General features: G+C 42.5%; 1 protein-coding gene and 1 long non-coding RNA gene across 5 annotated transcripts in view; one reads left to right on the top strand and one right to left on the bottom strand.

Moving 5' to 3' along the window:
• The window catches only part of LOC140642940 (uncharacterized), a 32,944-nt gene extending 30,541 nt beyond the window's left edge, over nucleotides 1-2,403 (top strand). The window contains exon 5 of the long non-coding RNA XR_012039310.1: nucleotides 2,059-2,403. This is a non-coding gene — a long non-coding RNA (uncharacterized lncRNA). The remainder of the gene's footprint in view (nucleotides 1-2,058) is intronic.
• SYN3 (synapsin III) overlaps nucleotides 1-23,089 on the bottom strand; it is a 452,196-nt gene that overhangs the window by 146,377 nt on the left and 282,730 nt on the right. The gene's annotated exons all lie outside the window — the stretch shown is intronic.

Genomic DNA, 23,089 nt, shown 5'->3' with positions numbered 1-23,089 from the left:
TTGGCTTTTGCTGTGTGTCAGATGTAGCATCTTTTGAGAATTTAGAACAGAGGAGTGTCCTCTGCTTTATACTTTGAAAGGAGGTGCTGTGTTGAGAATGAATAGACTGTGGGGAAGAGGAAAGGGAGGAAGCAGGAAGACAAAACCTGGAGGTGACCACCATACCCCAGGCATGAGATATGGGGTGACTCATCCCCTTCTTGGAAGGTCTTGGAAGCCAGGTAAGAAGGGAAGTAACATTACTGAGCACCCAGAGAGTGCCAAGCTTTCATGTTCATTACCTCTTTAGACTGTATCTGATCTTTGTTTTTTAAAAAATATTTATGTATGTATGTATGTATGTATGTATTTATTTATTTGAGAGAGAGAGAGAGAGAGAGAAAGAGAACGAGTGGGGGTGAGAGCAGAGGGAAAGGGAGAAGCAGAATCCCAGCTGAGCAGGGAGCTTGATGCAGGGCTCAATCCCAGGACCCCGAGATCATGACCTGAGTCAAAGGCAGATGCTTACTTAACCAAGTGAGCCTCCCAGTCGCCCCTGTATCTGATCTTTATTAGCCCCAGCACTTAGATTGGAGTTAAGTAGCTTGACATCCCTGAATGCAAACAAGAATTTCAGTAGAAAGAAAATGTTTTTATTTTACACTTGTTGGCCATTCAGAAAATTTGTTCTGGATGATGCTATTTCTCTACCAACAGATAGAGTAGAAGCCTGGTTGCAGGTTAGGCACATGCCCTTCCAGAGGCACATGAAGAAATCTGTTGGAGACACCCAGGTGGAACTCTCTTGTGGTCCCCTTATGTTATCATTCTGCAAACATGCCCTTGGGATGTACCTTGAAGAGGCTATTACACATTCTGCTAAGAATAGACACTTGCACCAGGCACCTGAAGGAGTTGATACCATTCAAGCCAACCCCTTGAAAATGTCTATATTAGGGTCTTTTCTCCAAAGATTGGAAAGTCATCCATACAAGACCAGACAAGCATATATAAGGGAGGCAGGCCATTGAAGGAGAGCAGGAAGCTGAGCCAATAAAATTCCTGAATGGTGACTCATACTAAGCAGTGATGAAAGTGAACTTGTCTCAGTCATGCCAGTGGAATAATTCATGGTCACATCAATACTATGGTCCTGCTCTACTTCTGTTGGGGAGAGGACTAGTGCAGTGGATATCGCTGGTGCACCTTTTCTCCATCTTTATCACCCTCCACATCCTAAGACAGGTGATCAGGCTGGCCACGCCACTTATTGGAATGCTCTCCTCTCAAGGCTTCTATGGCCATACTTTTTATCCCTTCAGCCAGTACTGAAATAATTTCTTCTGCTTAGCATTACTATATTAGTTTTCTAGTGCTGCTGTAACAGATTAGGTGGCTTAAAAGAGCAGAAATTTATGGTCTCACAGTTCTGGAGGCTAGAATTCTGAAATCAAGGGGTTGTCAGGGGCATGTTCCCTCTGAAATCTGTAGGGGAATCCTTTCTTCCTCTTCCTAGCTTCTGGTCCTTTTCAGCAATCTTGGGTGTTCTTGGGTTGCAGCTACATCACTCCAACCTCTCTTCCTCTATCACCAGATGGTGTTCTTCCCATGTCTCTGTGTTCACATGGTCATCTTATAATAACACCAGTCATTTGGAGTAGGGACCCACCCAACTCAATATGACCTCATCTTAACTAATTTCAACAATGACCCTATTTCCAAATAAAGTCATATTCTGAAGTACTGGGGGGGGGGTAGGACTTCAACATATCTTTTTGAGAGGACACATTTCAATTCATAACAATGTCTTTCTTCCATAGTAGCCTTTGAGCAGCTATTATACATTCCCAAGGAGAACAACCCCTTTCCCACCGCATAGCGTCCTAATGGAGGATCAAATATGATGGTGGATTTCCTGACAACTGTGGTCAGTCAGACTGCTGCATCCTCTTGGGCACAATAATTGATCCAGTGGTGGGCACATGACCCATGAAAGAACAATCAAAGTCCTTTTATGAAATTTTGAAATATGGTGTCAAGAGGGTATCTCCCCCCCCCCCTTTTTTTTTTTTAACACAGGTGGGCCTGGCAGAAGACTTCTTGTTTTCTCCATAAACACTGATGCAGGAACAAGCAGAGCAGAGAGAAGAGAAAGTGACGGTACCCTTGTGACATCATTTCCAGCCCTGGATCCAGCTGTGCCTGAAGCCATTACCTCTGGGACTCTGAGATGCAAGGACCATTGAATTTTCTTCTTCTCTTAAATACTTGGAGTTGATGGGCAGCCCGGGTGGCTCAGCGGTTTAGTGTTGCCTTCAGCCCAGGGCGTGATCCTGGAGACCCTGGATCGAGTCCCACGTCAGGCTCCCTGCATGGAGCCTGCTTCTCCCTCTGCCTGTGTCTCTGCCTCTCTCTCTCTCTGTGCTTCTCATGAATAAATAATAAATCTTTAAAAAAATACTTGGAGTTGAATATTCTGCTACTTTCTATTGAAAGAGTTTATTAATTCTGCTGTCTTCCATCATCATCAAGCTTTTTTTCAAAAAGAAGAAGCACATCATCTTTAAATATTGCCAGTAGGACTCACACTTCATAGCACAAGGCACCTTACAAAGAACTTTCCTGCGCTTTAACGCACTGAATTATGACCCCTGAACTCTGAGTCCTCAAGTAGACTATGCATCTGAGTGAGCGTGGTGGGATCCTTGGGCACGGAGTGAGAGGCAGAGCCCAGGCTCTCCAAACTGGCAGCTACCATTCAACTCTGGCTCACTGTCACCACATGGGGATCTGATTCAGACCCAGTGTTGTGGATCTTCTTTTTTTTTAAAAAAAAAGCCAGAAATCTGAATTGTGATGGGAATTTACCAATGAATAAACTCTCTGTGGGTCGATAAAACTCTCCTGTGGCCTGAAACTAGCCCCCAAGCTACCCACTGGAAATGTCTGCTGTAAAACCATGAAATGTTAGAGCTTGGAAAGATAGTTGCAGGTAATATAGTCTAAATGCTACATAAGACTTTGATATTGTGAAGTGACTCACCCAGAGTCACCTAAATAAGTACTGGCAGAACCAGAACTAGAGCAAAGGGATTCTGATTCTCAGACCATGCTGTTACCAAACTGGGATTTTCCTCACCATCCCTGGCCTCCTCTACCTTTCCCCAACTTGGGAACCGGTGCTAGCACCCCATCAGGTACCCAGGCCAGAATCCTGGGTGTTACCCTTGGTACAGGTCAGGGATGAAGACCTATTAAGTCTACCTCGAGAATACATCTTGCATATATCCTGTTTCTCTTCTTTTCCATCACTACCACCTAACTGCAATAGCTTCATAACTACTCTCCAGTCTCACTGTTCCTCTGCCTTCCAAGTTTTATAAGATCCTGCAAGACCCCACTTCCCATCCTGTATCTCTCTCCTCCAGCCTTTCAGCCCCTTTAGCCTGCCATTTTCCTCCCCTCTAAGGGCTTCTGTCCATGCCATTCCATGTGTCTGGAATTCTCTCTATGCATCTCTTCTTGGTATTAATCCCAACTAACCTTCCAGGTCTCTGAGCAGTGCCAGCCCATCCTAAGTACTATGTAAGTAACAGCTATTGTGATTTTCATTATCATCTCAGCCAAATGGCCCCTTTTTGAGGACTCCTTCCCAGGTCAGCCCATCCTGTGATTCACCTCTATAGCACTCAGCATAATCACAGTTCCGTAACAAACTGCTTTTGCTTGTTTTCTATCTATTGGCTCCATGAGACTTCAGGGTACCCTCAGCTCAAAGAATGTGTCTCGTTAACATCTTTATATCCCAGTGACTGTCAGAGAGCATGATACAGCACTCAATAAATATTTACTCGCTGATACTGAGTAAATACTTGTTTATATTTGTACACCTCTAGACATCAGAACATCCAATGGAGCTTTCAATACCATTTCCATGTTGGCCATTTTACAGATGAGGAAACTGAGGATCAGTGGGGTCAGTAAGTGGCTCCATGGTCTGTGGCACATGGGAACATAAAACCCCCATTCCCTAAGTCCTGAGCCTAGCAGGACTCTGCTCTGCTCTGCCTCTGGCTTGATGGCTCAATTGATATTTGACTTCTGCTGTGTCCCAAATCAGAATTGGTGTGTGTGTGTGTGTGTGTGTGTGTGTGTGTGTGTGTATTTTTTTTTTTTTCCAGTGGCAGGAAGTCTTGCCCTGGGGAGATGCTATTTGGTTAGCATTTGGGGAAAGAGAAGTATTTTTCCCTTTGTTAGCTAGCTCTGGGCAGTCTGAAAACTCTTGATCCCCACTGTCTGCTGCTTTGAATGTAATGACCTGCTTTCAATCCTGTTTAATTATGGGATTTCTGATAGGAATTTGGAAAACAACTCCTAAATCCTGAGGCTTGGATGGTAGCCCATGTTTTATCTCCAAGTCTCTGTACCCAGTTTTTCAGAAAGACTTTTTATACCTGGCCCTCAGGCAGAGGCCTATCCCTTATTGCCCCCATTCCTCCCAGTTCACCACCTGGGGACTGTCTAACCATGCTTGCTTCCCAATTTACTCACTGGATGGAACCCTCCCATGCTGGGCTCTGGCTCTCAATTTTCAGTCCTGTGTGTATCCTGAGGCAGTCCTTAAGAGCAGAGTATGGGCTGGTGTCCCATGAAAAGTGGCCTCAGATAAGGGCCTGGGAGTGAGCAAAGCCAGCTTTGAGTCTTTGCTCTTATGATGTTAGTGCTGGGTCCTTGGGCAACTGACCTAAGGCCCCAAGCCTCAATTTCCTTAACTGTAAAGTGGGAATGGTAATATCTCATTTAGGGTTAGTGGTAGAAAAACCTAGCATATTATAGGCACTAAAAACATGATTTCTTTTTTGCCCCTTCTCTAGCTTTTGGTAGGGCTGGGGCTGGTGGAGATAGAAGATCAGAAACATGGTTTAGGGAAGGGAGGGTCTCTGCTAAGATTGGGCAGCTGAAAGATCTAGTCTAGAGAAGTGGCAAAAGCACCCTTTTTGGGTGTTGGGATGAATGCCAGTCAGACGTAGAAAGTGGCCTCTGGGCATTAAAGCTACACAGACCTGGTTCAAATCCTAGCTGGGTGACTGGGTGACAACTAGCCTGAGTCTCAGTTGACACATCTGTAAAATAGGAACAATGATTTCCATGTCAAGGGGCATCACGAGGACTGCAACTAAAATAGAGGAAGCCATTCACCCTGCCCAGTGACTCTTGCTCTGGTGGCTTCTCCCACCCAAAGGCCTGGGGGCCACCTGGATCTGAGTTTGTTTCAGGGCATCTCCCTGGCAAGGCACAAAAGGAATTGGGATCCATACCTGCATTCTCTGTTTCCTAAATAACAAACATTATGGCAGCTACCTTTTATTAAGTTTCAACTGTTCTTAGTTCTTTTTCTTACAGGGGAGACAATGCAAACTTGAGATTGCCACTTGCTCAAGGTCACTAAGCAGGTTTATGAGGGAGCTGTCTAGCTTTCCGCCATACAAACCTCCTGTCTGACCCCCTTTTCACTGCTCTGGGCTTCCTGGATTCCTGGGGCTCAGATGGGTTCAGGCCAGCTGTTATGACCTTTTTTGGATTCCAGCCACTCACAAAGGGAGCAGCAGTTTCACCATGTTCCTGCACTCAAGAGCCCCTTCCGCTTCCCAGTGTCCTAGATTCACTCTCTGCACTGTCCTCAGCATGTCAAGCAGGGATTTGGAGGGGAGGATTCTCTACCTGTCCTGCATCCCTCCGTTAGGTGGGAGCTCTGGCAAGCAGAGGAGGATCAGGTACTCCCAGGAAAGCAGGGTGTGAGAAGTTAAAGATTATTAGAGAAGGGCACCAAGGTAGGTTCTGATTTCAGAACAGAGGCCCCACTTTACCTTCATTTCTGCTGCCCATGTGGGAGGATTCATGTGGGGGCTCACTCTAAATGTTGTAATGTGTTCAACATTATAGGACAAAAGGCTGGACTACCAGGAAAGAGGAGGTGGCATTGAATTTGAGCCCTATAGAATGGGGAAGAAGTGTGCTCACACTGCAGGGAAAGCCAAGATGGGGATGAAGTGGGAGCGTGAGGTTGATGCATTAGTGGATGAGCTCCTAGTTCACATTTGGTTTCTCAGCCATGGCTGTGCCCTCTCCTGTCTCCTCCAGAACTTCTGCTTCCCTTCCTGAAGTCTCACCGAATCTGACCAGGGGGTCCTTGCTGGGGGCTCCAGTCCCCAAACCCATATTCTAGACTCTGGAACATGCACATGGCTTGATTCAAGATCAGGAAAAAAACTCTTGCTTTCCTTTCAGAATCAGCTGTGCAACCCTCTCTGCGCCTGAGGGTGTCAGGGGGGTGCAGCCAGGGGTGCAGGGGAGCCTTGGGAAACCACTTCTGCATGCCTGCCTTCCCGCCAGAGCTCAGAGAATGGCCAGCCTCCACTTCAACACAGAAGTGGCCCCTTCTTTCTGTTGCTTTCTTTTGAGACTTCTGCAGGGTTTGTCAATTAGCATGCATTCAGGCACCGGGAGGAGCAGACCCTTGCTCTGACCCACATGCAGTGTGCTCCCACCACCCTGGGAAATTCCTCATTTGTGGAAAACATGCATACTTCTGTCTCTGCAGCCTCTGATTTGTCTGCTTGATCTGTACTCAAAAACTGATGGTCATTCTTTAAGGCCCAGCTCACAGGTCATCTGCTTTCTGAAGCCTTTTTCAGCACCTTGGGCATAATTAGTTCCTCCCTCCTGTCACCTCCCAAAGCCCTTTGCCATGATGGCATTTCTGCCGTGATGGCATTTCTCATATTGCCTTCTACTTACTTGATTTTAAGTTACTTTTTAAAACACAGACCTAACACGTGTTTTCTGTATAAAGGGAAGAACAAAATTCTCCCCTACCCCCTGCCCATTCTTCAAGGACAATTGCCCAAAGCTAATCCTTATTAGCAATTTCTTTGGAGGGCTTCCAGAAATTTTTATAATCAAGTATATATGAGGATGTGGGTATGTACAGTCAGTTATTTGATCCAAAATCGGTCATATAAAGTTATTGCTCTGCAACTTGCCCTTTTCCCTTACTGGACATCTTCATTTTTGCAGAAAAACACTTTACATTAATGTTCTATCTGATGTACTTGACCTAAATTCCATCATCTTATTTTATTTTTTAATAAAAGGTTTACTTAATTTTTTATTTTTTTTGACATGTAATCTTTTCCTTTTCCTTTTTTTCTCCCTTCCTTCTTCCTCCCTCTCTTCTCCTCCTCCCTCCACCCCCCGTTTTGTCTTATTTGTGAGGTTTCTTTTTTTTACCCCCTCTTTTCTTCTAGTGCCTTGGAAGGTTTATAGTCTGTTTTTAATCCTTGAAGTCATCACCCTTATAACTTTAAACACTATCCATAAACATCTGGATTTATCAATTTTACTCTGTATCCAATCCACAAACATTCTGCCACCAAAGATATAGAATTCAGGGTATGTATACATCTTCACATCCTTCCTCTACCATTGTTGTTGGCTAAGCTTTTCTTTGTGTACTGCTGTGGTTTGGAACATTTACATTCTGTGCTGTGATCATAATCTCCACAGCTGTTCAGCCTTCATTCTATATTTAAACAAATATAATGTTCACTACTCATTCCTAAGTTGGTATTTTTGATATATTTTGGGGGGAACTAGGTTTTATTATCAAGTCCTCCACCCCCTGACCTTCCCTGTAAACTTGAGTGCTATGTGCTCTTTTCTCTGAGTCTGTTGGTAAATGTCCTTCAGCTACTTTTTTTCTTTTCTAAAAATTTAAATTCAATTTAATTAACATATAGTGTATTATTAGTTTTAGAGGTAGAGTTCAGTGATTCATCAGTTGGATATAATACCTGTTTATTCACCCATGCTTATTCCATCACGTGTCCTCCTTAATGCCCATGACCCAGTTACCCCATCCTCGCACCTCTCCCTCCAGCAACTCTCAGTTTGTTCCCTGTGTTTAAGAGCCTTTTATGGTTTCCCTCCCTTTCTGTTTTCATCTTATTTTTCTTTCCCTTCCCCTATGTTCATCTGTTTTGTTTCTTAAATTCCACATATGAGTGAAGTCATATGATACTTGCCTTTCTCTGATGGACTTATTTCGTTTAGCATAATACTTTCTAGTTTTATCCACATTGTTGCAATGGCAAGATTTCATTCTTTCTGATGCCTGAGTAATATTCCATTGTATATATATAAAAATATATATCACATCTTCTTTATCCGTTCATCTACTTTTATACATGAAAGACAACCTGACTGGCTACCAAATTTGAGAACATACTGATTACCTTTAGAATTTTGTGTCCATCACTACCATGTCTTTTGTCACTCTAGTGTAAAGTCACAGGCCAGTTTGACTTCTCCTTTAGAGTATTTCCTAATTTTACTATCTGAATATTATCCATCAAAATTCCATTAACATATTAAGGATATTTTTATTATTCTGTAGATTAAGGCATTTCTTTAGTTCATAAGTTTTCTTCTGTAATACCTTTGAATATGTTTGTGGCCCATTGTTCTTTTCTTTTCTTTTCTTTTCTTTTCTTTTCTTTTCTTTTCTTTTCTTTTCTTTTCTTTAGGAATGCCTGGTATGTATACTTGAATATCCTTTTATTGCAAGTATTGTCTTCTATTTTATTTCATTGTCTTTATAATTTTCCCCTTTCTTCCATTTTTAAATCCCTATTCCCTATATTATTGGCTCTTCTCTCAACTAAATGAATTCCATATCTTGCTGATGCTAATTTTTTCTCTCTATAAGAGTTATATTATTTAAAAAATATTTTTCACATTGGATCCTGTATGCTGTGTGTGTGTGTATAGAAATCATCTTTTTAAAAAGATTTTATTTATTTATTCATGAGAGACACACACAGAGAGAGAGAGAGAGAGAGGCAGAGACAAAGGCAGAGGGAGAAGCAGGCTCCATGCAGGGAGTCTTGATGTGGAACTCGATCCCAGGACTCTGGGATCACACCCTGGGCCGAAGGCAGGCGCTAAACCACTGAGCCACCCAAGTGTCCCTCATCTTTCTTTCTTTCTATTTTTTTTTGTATCCTGTCTGCTTATTTGTAGTTTGACTTTGGAAATGTTTTACTCTGGTTTGTTATTTTCTCAGGGATATAATGATAGGATGGGGGAGTTAGCTGGGCTGCTAACAGATTACCTTTGATTTTCTTGTCTCAGGATCTGTTACCAAATATGTTCTGCCCTGGAAGTGCATCTATCCTGAGTTTTCAAGCATCTCTCCATGGATGAGGTCTGTATGGATTACAAGGAAGATCCAAAGCTGCTGGGTCCCATGTATCTCTTCCGGTGATTAGATGCAAGGCTAATTGTTGTTTCCCTCTCTCTCTTTTGCTCCACTTCTAAGACATTTAAGGAATGGGAGTCAGGGATGAAGGAGTAATACTAGCTACCTCCTTTGGCCCTGTCTCCCTTGCCCTCCCACCTTGTGGACCTGAGTCATTATAGGGGACCTCATTCTTCCATGGCCTACCCCCACCTCTGCTCCTTTGCTCTCCAGCAAATGATCATTTATTTGGCTTTTAGGGATCTTCTTTATTACTTTCAAGGATATCTGGCAATGTATGTGACTCCTTTAATTGTCTTCCTTTGATGAAGTCCAAGCTTCGCTGAATGTGGCATGTATGGGTTTTAGCCTATTTTATTTTTTTAATTTTTAGATTTTGTTAAATATTTTATTTATTTGAGAGAAAGAGAGAGAGAAATAGTGAAAGAGAGCACGAGCTGGGAGGCAGGGAAAGGGAGAAGCAGGCTCTCCACTGAGCAAGGAGCCCAAAGCAGGGCTTGATCCCAGGACCTTGGGATTACGAACTGAGCCAAAGGCAGATGCTTAACCCACTGAACCACCCAGGCATCCTAGCCTATTTTATTAAGAATAACATTATTTTAACATAACATAACAACGCTACCCCCAATTTTTAATGGTTTAGCATGGTATAAGTTCATTTCTCATTTGCATAGCAGTCCGATATAGATGTTCCTGGTCAATGGGCAGCCTGCCACATGGTGATTCAGGAGCCTGCACTCCTACTTTGCTGGTCTTAGAGGTCCCTCTATGGATCAAGAGGAAGAGGAGAGACAAGGAGGTGGAGAGAGAGCTTGATGAGGAAGAGAAGAGAGAGAAGAGAAGAGAAGAGAAGAGAAGAGAAGAGAAGAGAAAGAAGAGAAGAGAAGAGAAGAGAAGAGAAGAGAAGAGAAGAGAAGAGAAGAGAAGAGAAGAGAAGAAATCTTAACTATCTCTTATCCATCTTGGCCACTTCTATTCACATTCCAACTATGAGAACTAGTCACATGGCTCAACAAAATGCAATAGAAAGACTGGGAATTGTGGTCTCTGCCTGAGCAGCTGTTCCCTGTCCACTCCTCTCTATTATGGAAAGATAAGAATGAACTCTGGCAAGTAGTTAATCATCTCAGCCCCATAGTGATTTCCTAATTGAAGATGACATTTTCTTTACTATTTCCGTTCTTCATTTTTTTGTGTTGTATTCAATGGGCTTCAGAGCAGGGAGTACAGTAAACATCTTGTAACTTGTTTACATATCTATCTCTCCTATAGTAATCTGTGGTCTCTAGATGAGGGCCATGACTTAAGCTTTTGATATTTTCCAGCACCCAGCATGATGGTTAACAAAGTAGATGGTCAATAAATGCTTTGTGGATGAAAGAATGAATGAATTCTTGTTTGGGTAAAAACTACTCTTCCCACTTTCTTTATTCTCAACTGAATCTGTCTATCTCCTCTCTGTTCTGAGGGCTGCTCCATGCTCTCTTCTCCACTTTCTCTTCCCCTCATGGTTTGGCTCAAGGCTTGTGTCTCCTGTCTCCCTGCAATGATTCAACCCTCCCCTGGGTGAGGTCTGGTTAGAGCCTGGCCTGTGGCTCAGCAGGCTTCTTAGAGCTGCCAGGGCAACATTTACCAATATGTCTCATTGCAGCTTGGCTGTAAGATTTGACAGTGGGGAAAGAAAATATCTCTGTCTGGGGAAACAGAACTCACTGGAGAGGATGCCAGGTGTGCTACCACTCCAGCTGGTGCTAAAAGTCATGGACATTAAGTGGGATTAAGGTGTGGATCAAACACAGGTGAGAGAGAAAAAGACTGACCAGGGAAATGACTCTTCCCCGCTTTCAATGCTCTGATCTAAGTGGACTACTATATTCAAATCCACTTCTTGTGACAAGTTCTTTTTATTTTTTTAATGGACAGTCCCCAGAAAAATAGTAGAACAGACTAGCTAAGAGCTTGATCATTAGAATCCAACATACCTGTGTTTAAGTTTTGCTCTGCCATTTGCTGTATGATCTTGTACAAATTTTTAAGCAATGTGAGTTTCAGTTTCTTCATGTATAACATTGATAAAATAATATCTATCTTGCTGGGTTGTTATAAAGATGAATGGAGTTCAATCTTAAACATGAAAGAGACATTCAATATGTGTTGAATGAATAAATAACAAATGTACATAAAGTTCTTAACATAGTACCTAGTACGTTATAAGCCATCAATGTAAGATGATTATATCAGTAATGACAGGCTAGGTTTGCTTGGCTTACTGCAGTAACAAAATCTTAGCATCTCCTATCTTTAGAAAAACATGGTTTCTTGCTCATGCTACATGTCCACAGAGGGTCAGATGGGGCTCTGCTCCAAGTAACCCTCAGTGGAACAGCCACTATGTGGAGTTCTGTCACTCACTATCCATGAACAGGCAAAGAATATTTTCCACTTCTTTAATCTGAGTCATCTCACTGAGTCTGGCTGATGGGATGTTAGGTTCCTCAAAGCAAGCAGAAACTTGAACAAGCACTTGTATATTTCTGCTTGAGCTCCCATAACTCTGCCATCAACATGAGAACATGCCTGAATTAGCTGCTGAAGTGAGATATATGGAGTAAAGCCAAGATTTCCTGGTTACTCAGTCAAGGCTACCCTGAATCAGCCCACACCTAGCTGACCCCATACATATGAGCAAGACCAAAAAGGATCAAAAGGGCCTCTTAGCCAGCCTCAGTTGATGCCATTTTGATAAACAATAAACAAATGTTCCTGTATATTGAGGTTTGGGGGTTGTTTGTTAGACACCATTACTATAGCAATGGATAACTGATACACACTGCCTTGGCCTCAAGCTCTCCAGTACATAAGACTCTGAAAAATTCTCTTCATATTCCTCAGAAAAAGAAGCATATGGTAGATTTTACTAAGGACCTCAAGGGAAAGTCTAAAGGGATTTTAACATCACATAGCATCATGAGCTTCCACTTAATACAGTTTCTCTCCCATTTCTTTGGCTGAAATGCTAACCAAAGTTTCTCCTTTACTCTTACTTCACACAGGACACTATTCTGCCAGCTTTTATCTATTCTTTTCCCCATCTGTTCTTCCCCTCTGTAAAATCTCACTCTTTCTTCCATAGAACAGTTAGGACTTGTCCCAGATATTCCAGACCCAAGTCCTTCTGTTTGTGGCAACTACCCTCCTTAGAAGCCAGTGGTCTAGGGCAGCCCGGGTGGTTTAGCGCCGCCTTCAGCCCAAGGCGTGGTCCTAGAGATGTGGGATCAAGTCCCACGTTGGGCTCCCTGCATGGAGCCTGCTTCTCCCTCTGCCTGTGTCTCTGCCCCCCTCTCTGTGTCTCTCATGAATAAATAAATAAAATCTTAAAAAAAAAGCCAGTGGTCTATAGATAATAATAATCTTCGTTTTTCTTCATCATTAGGAAGCCTGCTGAAGGCAGTGATGGTGTATTATTAGCTCTGTTATCCTTAGTAGAGCTAAGCTAAGCTTGTTTAGCAGAGTCCCTGGTCATTTTAGGCAGTTGTAAATGGTTTTGGAAATACTCAATGTTATTGGAAGGATTTTAGAGCATCCATATCCTTAATACTACTCTCTAATGGGTAGATGAGAGCTAACTATAAAGAATAAACATTATTTATCCTCTGTCTACATGAATAAGATATGAGACATTAGACTGTGTAAATACTCAGTAAGATGGGATAATGTGCTCAAAGATGGCAAGATGACATTGTATCCATTTATCCACACATGGTCATGAGGCCCCAATAGGTCACTGAGGTCCAAGGTCAGAAAGCCAAGAAGAGGTCAACTGGAGAGAAGCGTCTGGACCTCTTACTTTCTCCACTGAACCAGACATTGAGCCTTGGCGCTGGACACTCTGAAACTTGGCCTGCCTTCACACAAAGCTTGGCCCAGGGTCTCCAATGGCTCCACTGAGCTTGGCGGGGCACACTGACAGAGTTGGCCCAGAAAGGCTCCAGGACAGCACCCAAACTCAGCAGTGCTCCCGCCACAGAACATTTGTTTGGGGGGCTTTACCTGACAGAGAACAGTGCATGGACAGCCCCTGGCATGTGGACTGAAGTTGGTTCTGACAATCCAGGGCTGCACATGGGCTGGTGGCTTCCCCTGAGCCAAGGCCCGCTGGGTTCAGTTCAGGAAAGAAGCTATTGCCAATGGGCAGGGAGATTTAGCATTCCACCCCTGCTCTTTTAATCCCCTATGTGAAGGAATGTTCCACTGCAGAGACAGCAGAGCTGCAGAGACAGGATGTGGTGCCAAAAGGAGGGTGGTGGTGGTAGAGAAATAGCTTTGTGGGGTTGAGGGGAGGGGAGGGGTAGACGAGTTAGGTTCAATCATGGACTGACTGTGTGACCTTGGACAAGTCATATCCCCTCTTGGGATCCCATTTCTTCATCTTCAAGATATATATATAATATCCATATATGATCCATATATATATATAATATCCATATATGATCCATACATATATATATATGATTCATTTCAGGATAAAGTTCTAAGATTCTAAAAACTGTTTTCATTGTGAAGTCTAAGGTGAGATTTTTGTTTTCAATGTACAAGGCCTTTCCAGATTTTTATATAAGCACATTTGCAAAAATAAGATATCTTCTTTATGTATCAGAGAGACAGTCTGCCCCTCAATTCAATTCTAGGATTTTAAACACCTTGAAGCAAGGTCTATGACTCATACTATCCAGCACATAAAATTCTTCTAATGTCAGAAATGGAGGAGCACTTAGAGATCATCTAGTCCAATCTTACCAGTTTTAGATGAGGAAACTGGAGACTAGAGACAGGAGGTTATTTTCTCAACATTGTATAATGAATCTCAGACTCAGAATTCAGAATCTCTTATCAAATTAAACTGTTTTTAATGCTTAAAATTTTCTGCAATTCTAAGGCTTGAAATCTAAGGCTTTCATATTTTTTAAAACAGGTTTATCTCTTTCTTCCTTTGAGCAATTTTCAGGGTTAACTCAGATCGACCAAGGAGAATCTGAGAGTCTTAGGCTTATGTGAAATTTGTGAAATCCAAAGGCATAAATATCCCTTGGGGCTTCTAAAGATTTTCCCCAAGCAGCCAAAACCTTGGACAGCAGCCACCCTGGAAGGAATGTGGCCTCCTGCATAGCGGTCCCAACTCCAGCTCCAGGATAGGACATGAGACCCAAGTTGACATGACACAAGCCCTATTATGAACAAGAGAGTCATGACCCTCTGCTGATGACTAACATGCTAATTTGAAAAGTCTGCCTGCAACTAGAAAAACAAATAAGAACAATGAAACTTAAGGCAACCTTTTAGACAACCAGGAGGCAATGGAAAGCTCACAGCATGAAAGAAGGAGTCCCTTCCTTGACTGTCACTGTCTCTTTCGCAAACATGAATTAAAACCTACCTACCTACCATGTGCAGCCAATGTGCCAGGCACTTTGACGGGATTCAAAAGAGAAAACAAACCAAGCCTGACCCCTAAAATCTTACAATTTAAGGGGATTAGAGAAACACTTACATGGCTAATGTTTCTAGGCATTACGTGAAAAACATCTTATCCATCCTCTGTAGCTTTAAATACTATATAATATTAAGCAGCGCCAGCCTAGATCCCTCTTTTGAGCTCCAGAGAAGAATCCTACACAGCATCACTGCTTGAATGTCTCACAGGCAACATAACTTTTTCAAACAGAACTCATGGTCTTTCATCCCAAATTTTCATTGTTCTACTCGAGTATGTGATGCTATAATTCACTCAGTTGTTTATTCCAGAAATGGGAGTCATCCTTGATAATTACTTCCTCCTCCATCAACCTCTCACATTTAATCAATCATGGAGTCCTATAAATTCAAAACATTTTAAATACACTTCTATTTGTCCCATCTTAACCAATGCTTCTCTGAATGTTAGTTAACAGAATCTCTTGCCTTCAACAGACTCAGAATTGGCCATCTATAACACGCTATCACTTCCATTTTCCACAAAGCAGTGAGACTGATTTTTTTTTTAAATATGCATTTTATTTGTTCACCCTCTTGCTTTAAAAAGTCTCAATGGAGACTTGTAATTCCACCCATGAACGATTTAACTGTTATAGGAATTGTCCTAGCCCTGCAAACAAGTAGAAAACTGGGCAAAACATATAAAACAACGGTTTTCAGACATTGGACAATAGGCAGCAAAGAACTGTGGTCCCTGTGAAAAAAGAAGCAAACAGAGTGAGCCCTATGATTGTCCCAGCTTATTGCTTGGAGCCAATTCCCAGGCTGCACAGGGAGGAGGAACTGAAACAGAACATGACAGTGTCACTGAGTTAAGGAGACAGAGAATGAAGTTAAGGGATGCTGGGCTAGAATTTATGGGCAGGACACTCGAAGAAGAGGGCACTCTACACACACATACACACACACAAAGACAGAGACAGAAAGAAAAAATCCCCAGATCTTCAGAGGAATCCCCTTGAATCTTTGACTGAATACTGACCTAAGCACACATGAAAGAAAGCTACCAGATATGGGGGCTGAAACACTGGAAAGCAGTAAGCCAATCAATTGTTAGAGTTCACACAAGGATGGGAATAGTTTGTGTTCTGAACAGCCCAAGGCAGAAAAAACTTGTAATTCAAAGGCAATGAATAGAGTCCTTAAAGGTATAACACCTCAATAATGTAGACTAAATTAGTCCCCAAATAAAGGCTGATATGTCATAACAAAGCTTAAAAGAAATTCCCTGAAAGATAAAATCGACCCTAAGTTAATTAACTGCTCACCAGCACAATATCCAATGCCCTTGGAATACATACAATAAAACCCAGCACCCAAGAACATAAAATTCACAGTATTTGTTATCCAATAAAAAATTACCAGATAAGCAAAGAAGCAGGAAAATATGAACTATACCCAGGAGAAAAACCAATAAATATGATCAGATCTAGAAATGACAAAGATGTTTGAATTAGGAGACAAGGACTGCTAAAAAGCTATTATAAGTCTTATCTATATGTCCAAGGATACAAAGAAAAACATGAATGTGATGAAGAAATAAATGGAAGATATAAATAAGAGGTAGTTGGAATGTCTAGAGTGAAGAACACAATATCTGAGATGAAAAAAATACATTAAATAGGATTAGCAGATTGTAACTGCAGAAGAAAAGATTAGTGGACTCGAAGATGTAGCAACAGAATCTATCTGATTTAAAGCACAGAGAGAAAAAGAAGACAGCAATGCCCCAATAAGCCATGAGGCAATATCACACAGTCTAATATATGTGTAATTGGAATCCCTGAAGAGATGAGTACAGGAAAATTTTTGAAAATCAGCAGGCAAACATTCCAAATTTGATGGACATTTTAAGCACAAGAAGCTCAGTGAACCACAAATAGAAAAAAGAACCCATAAAGACAAGTATACTGAGGAACTTAAAATTAAGTTTCAGAAAACCAGTGAAAAGGAGGAAATTTAAGAAGCAGAGAAAAAGACATCTTCAGTACAGAGGGACAAAGAGCAGAATGACAGCAGGAGCCATATGGGTTGGAAGAGAGCAGGACAATGTCCTCAGAATGCTGCAACAGAAAAATGGTCAAATTGGGTTTCAGTACCCAAAAACTTATCTTTGACAAATTAAGGCAAACTGAAGACTTTTACACATCAACAAAAGGTGAGATAATTCACTGATAGCAAATCTGTATGAAAAGAAACGGTAAAGGAAGTTCTCCTGGCAGAAGAGGGAGTTTAAGACGTAAAGAAGAGATTGAAGGGAAGAGATGGGGCTACTGGGAGAAAAGATACAGGATCTGAGGAGGGAGACTGAGGAGTTAATTTGCAGCAAATTGATGTTTATTTCTTTCACTGACTTTGAGCCCTTTGGTACTGAGGTTCTCTTTGGCCTTTGACCAGCCATTCTTATCACACCACTTCTGTTTGCTTTTGTTCCTTCTCCAAAAGAGTCCTGCATCTTCAGGAGGGTCCTGCATCTTGTCCCAAACCTGCTCCCTCTTCTCCTCTCCCCTCCAAAAATCACCCACTTCATAGCTTTACTGACCCTTGACTTCTTCCCTGGTCCCTGTCATTCCCTGGAAGTCTGCACACTTCTCCTGGCCTCCCTGCCTCTCTTCTCCAACAGACCATCTTCCTCCTGCTGTTTCCTATGCCTTGTACACATATTGGGATGTTCACTCTCCCTTTAAGATGATCTCCTTCTATGACTTGCTTTTTGCTGACTTCCGTTCAGTATCTTTTGAATCTTACATGAGCATATATTACGATGATGATGATGATGATGATGATGATAATAATAATAGTAACCCACAATGGGCATTGAACTAATGGGACAAATGAATGAGGATGATCAATCCCCCCTCAAATTATGCAAGCTCAGGATCTGTGAGCAGATACAGACATATCTTTCTGCCTCCCCAGAAGCCGTGGGCACTTGCCACACAATTGATCAGGGACTCGTGGGAGTGTAAGGCAGGAAAAACCCAGGGCATATGGAGAAAACCTTTTGTCCCTAGACCTCAACTCAGAACCACTATGATTCTGAGAAGCATAGGATTCAGCATTTCCTTTTTCTAAATACTCCCTTACTTAGAAGCTCAGAATCTTCATTCTTTCTGGTCAACCATGCTATCAGGCCCTTCCCTTGACCCAGTTGGGTCACTGAGGTAAGAGGGAGATGTAGAGTGTTAGTCTCACATTGACCAGGGTTCATTATTGGGCTCTGCCTCTTACTTGTCCATCTGCCTCCAGGTAAGTAAATCTTATCTTCCAGAGACTTGGTATTCTTTCTTGTGAATGGGAAGAACCTAACTGGGAGGCTTCCAGGATGCCCAAACGAGGTAAGTGGGAGGGCCCCAATAGGAAATAGGAGGATTTCCCCTTTCTCTTCTCTTTACCAATTAGCCCCAAGTGCTATGGTTGTTTTGCTCTGTCCCTACTGATAATCTCTGGGGACAATCCTTCAAGCCCTGGGCTCCACAGAGGGCTGGTGGGGAAGGGGCTTGGAGGCACTGTGTCTAATTTCCATAAATGCCCCTGGGCTGGTCTCCTTATCTATAACATGGGCACAACCGCACTTACCTCAGAGGGCCATGCGAGCATTAGGAGGGGTTGTGCCTGTGAAAACACTCTGTACATTGCCAGTGTTCTGCAAATCAGGTGAGAAACAAACCTTTAGAACCATTAGTTGATCTTCTCAGGATCTCCCCATCTATTATAGCTTAGTACTTACATCTGAAATAAAAGATTATCATTGTATGTGAATGAGAGCCAATTATATATTGTTCCTAACATCCAATAATACAAGAGAAGTATCTGCCATTTGTGGAGTGTGCCATCTGTGGCAAGCAGTGGTGTGCCCAGCACTGGAGTATGTGGGGCTCTCATTAAAATCCTGGCTGCATAGCTAGCTAGTATATGGTGACCTACTCATCCCAGTTTGCTTGGGACTTTCCAGGTTTTAAAACTGAGTTATGTCTCAGGACCCTTCTGAGTTCTGAGCAAACTGGGACAGTCACCCTATGGTTGTGGGTAGGACAGTTCCCTCTGGAGTCCTTGAAGGACAGATAGAGCAACAGACATCTTCAGCATGTCAGTGGTAGAGTATGAGGAATGATTGAAGCTGTCAACATGGATGATGCACCCTAGGTGGACCATTCCCATTGTCCCTGGGGCTCCGCTGGTGGCAGGCTATGTGGCAGGTGATTCCAGAAAGATGATTTCATATAATATTCATGCCAACCCTAGGAAAGAGGTATGCTTCTCTGCTTATTCACAACTGAGGTGCAGCTGAAGATGCTTTCAGCTGAAGAAACTGAGGTGCAGCTGAAGATGCTTTCCCAAGGTCACCCACCTAGTGGCTCCAGGTAACACAGCTCTAAAACCATTCCAGCTAAGGCTTTGATGATCTCAAGGAAAGCATGAAGGAGTGGGATGCTTTGGGGACCTTGTCTGGCAACTGGGTGAGTGTGCTGCCCTAGCCTACTTCATGGAAGCAGTTTGCCTGAGGCGGGAACTGACCTTCACCACACTTGTCTCTTGCTTCTAAGAGTTCTCCATAGAGCCAGGGTGCCCACCGTCAACAAAAAGCATTAAAAAGAGCAGAGTGCAGGTTTTGTTGGTGAGGCCTCTGGTCACCACTCTCACTGTCCTCAAGTAAGCCATGACCTTGCATGAACAGCATGGCTGAAGAATGACCTCATGCTGCAGGAATTTCACCTTGGGCTGTACGGCCCAAATCAAACTGCTTTGGTTGACCATGCAAGGGCCTGGCCTAGAAGAAGGAAGCTCCCAGGCACTGTTGGGCAGTAAGGGCCAGCTCCTGCCATGTGGGAGCAAGCAGAGGGTAAGAGAGCAGTGACACCAAGGTCCCGGGGCAGCATGGCTCTAGCCACAATGTGGTTAGGGCCAATAGGTCTCCTGGAAATGTCCCAGCTGTGGCTTTGCTCTGTGCCTTTGGGAAATGGCTGCTTGCAGGCCCTTCCAGGCTGAGAGACACGACAATTTTCTGGATAATTCAGGCTTTCAAACCTCTCTCTGCTTTCATTCCAATTATTCAGGGTTCTTGTGGGAATTCTGAGGAACAACTTGAACTGCATAAACTGTGAACCAAGAATAGGAACCAACCACTTGATTGGTTGAATCCTTAACCAAATCCCAATATTAATTTTCTATAAATGCAATTCAGATGGAATCAACTTTGTTTTTGTTTTTTAAAAAAACCAAACCCAACTGGATCAGTTGGAACCTGAATCAAACCTCTATGTGTTCTAAAATTAATGGACCAGAACAAAATTGGAAAATAAAAACATCTTTGAGTGAAAACACCATTTCATCAGATTTGTTGGACCAGGATGTTTTATGTTTTTAAAAAAATGGGAAAAAATCCAAATATGGAAATAATAATTATGCATTGAAAAACATTCAGAAAAAGTAAAACAGTTTAAAGATGAGTATCATCTGCAATCTCACCACTGGGATGTTTCTATGATTTTTTTCAATGTACCTCCCCCCCCTTTTACATAAATGTAATTATTTATGGAATGATAAATATTTGCTCATCTCCTTTTTGTTAAGAATACCTCCTAGAAAAATACTACAACAACATTTAGAAAGGCACATTATTATTTTTAATGATCGCAAAGTATTCATTGGACATATCCTGTTTTATTTCCCTGATTCTCTGTTGGTAATTAACTTAGGCACTTCCATTATTTTACCTTTATAAATAATGCTTCAATGAATGGTTTTGTTCAGGAATCTTTGCACTCTGGACTGATTATTTTGGAGAAATCATTGACGTGTTTCTATGAGTATACATATTTTTTACTTTTCACACATATTTCCAGGTTTTCCCCCAGAAAGGTCATAACAATTTTCACTCCCACCATCAGTGGATAAAAAAAAAATGCTGACTTCCTCATACTCTACCACTGACATGCTGAGATGTCTGTTGCTCTATCTGTCCTTCAAGGACTCCAGAGGGAACTGTCCCACCCACAACCATAGGGTGACTAACTGTCCCAGTTTGCTCAGAACTCAGGAGGGTTCTGAGACATAACTCAGTTTTAAAACCTGGAAAGTCCCAAGCAAACTGGGATGAGTTGGTCACCATATACTAGCTAGCTGTGCAGCCAGGACTTTTATGAGAGCCTCACATACTCCAGTGCTGAGTTAGCTATAGCTGATTGGACCGGGAGTGTACACCTGAGCCAAGGGTGTCTAATCACTCGTCAAACAGGAATGGTCTGGGGCCAATCAATCAGACCTCTTTTGGGAATTTGCTTTGAGGAGAGGGAAGGAATGTATCAATGAGCAGTGGGAAGTAAGTCTGAAAGTTCATGAACTAAACAGTGGACAAAGGGGTCAAAGTAATGAAGGAGGGGAAAGTAGGAGTAAGGAACTGGTTGCAAGAAGAAGAGTCAGGAGCAGAGTAACTGTGTGTGTTAATAGAGAAATAGGATTTTTGCATTTCCCAAGGGCTTTCTTGTTCTTCTCTAGGTTCCTGTGTAAGTGTCCTCCAAAGTAATCACCTATGCCCTCTCAGAAACCCCCTCTTAGAAACTCACTTGAAGGAATCTTAGTTCTTTGCAACTCAAGAGGCTTGATCATTACTCCTGGATATAACCCATCATTTTCATCTTTCATCCACCTGACTGGCCAAAATGGACCTCTCACTCAATTTCATTAAAACTTGCATATCTTGAATAAAACCAAGTTGGAACATCTTGGAAATTCATGCTTCTGGGATTTAGTCTGTGGGTCAGGGCAAGTGAAGAATAAGGTACAGGACAAGAATTGCTGGATCCTCTAATGAGGTATCCGATGCTGGCTCTTCAGTTTGGCAACCTGCCTCCCCTTTCCAGCACGGACTCTGGCCTGGTAACCTGACTGTAGTCATGTGGATTCCCACCTATCTCCTGGTCCTTGTGGCTTTTTAACCCCAGCCTGATAATCCCAACCAGCGTAGCACTTGCTCTTCCCTCTGCCCTGACTAGCTCACTTGATGTGACTTCCTCCTCCCCCAAAACTCTTCATAACATTACTGTTTATTTTCCACATAACACGTTCCACAATTTCTTATTATATGATTAATTTTCATTGTTTTTCTCCCCCACTAGATGTAAGCTCCTTGGAACTTGTCTAGTATATTTTGCTCACTGTAGGACTGTCAAGGACAATGCCCTCCAGGTAAGCCAGTACTGACTGACCAAATTAATTAATTAATGATGGGAAGAAAAGTCACTGCAGCAAAGGTGGGTTGGTCTTACCATGGTCAGCCTGACAGGGGTGAGTTCCTTAGCTTATAAGACTGTGATTTGGTGTTCTGATGTATTTCCTAGGACATCTGGTGTGGTTTGTGAGCTTCAAACTCTCCAGGCGCTTCCCATTGCACTTGGAATACTGTTAGCTGATAAGGTTAGTTCTTCCTTGGTGGAAAAGTAACCAATTCTCAGTTATCCAAAATCAGTTTGGGTTTCAGTTGACATAATCTCTTTTAGGCAGTGAGTTCTTTTTTTTTTTTTTTTTTAAGATTTTATTTATTTATTTATTCATGAAAGACACAGAGAGAGAAAGGCAGAGATGAAGGCAGAGGGAGAAGCAGGCTCCAGGCAGGGAGCCCGATGTGGGACCTGACCCTGAGACCACGGATCACACCCTGAGCCAGGGGCAGGAGCTCAATCGCTGAGCCACCCAGGCATCCCAGGCAATGAGTTCTGAAGACCCTTTATGCTAGGTGGAAAGGGAATCACCCAGGGACCAAGAAGCTTAGGCACTGGTCTAACGTTCTGCAGCTGACTGGTGTATGGTTCTGGACAGGCCACTTCCCCTTTGTGGGCCTCAGTTTCCCCATATTTAAAATGAATTAATCTGGCTGGTCTCTAAGGGCCTTTCCATATAATTTTCAGTGGTTCTCAATCCTGGCTGCAGGTGAGAACTGCCCTGGGGGAGGGCTGAGCTCAGGTCCTGGGCATTTTTTCTTAAGTGCCCTGGAGATTCTGAAATCTGTGATATTCTGCAGTGTCAGCCCATGGCAGATGACAAGTAGGAAGAAGACAAGATGTGGGCCAGCTGAGATTTTCAGTAACTTTTTTGTTATTTTCTAGAAGTGTCGCTGGCAATTCTAGATGACTAGATTCTAAGTACAGCTCATGACTTGTCTACTAATCATTTAACAAACCCTTCTAAAATGACTTAAATCTTGTTGCAAATACTCCCCCATTAGACATTGTAATCTCTGATTGAGACCGGCTTTGTGTT

Source organism: Canis lupus, chromosome 11 (assembly GCF_048164855.1).
Source record: "Canis lupus baileyi chromosome 11, mCanLup2.hap1, whole genome shotgun sequence".
NCBI classification, from domain to species: domain Eukaryota; kingdom Metazoa; phylum Chordata; class Mammalia; order Carnivora; family Canidae; genus Canis; species Canis lupus.
This window is presented reverse-complemented; position numbering and strand designations above follow the sequence as displayed.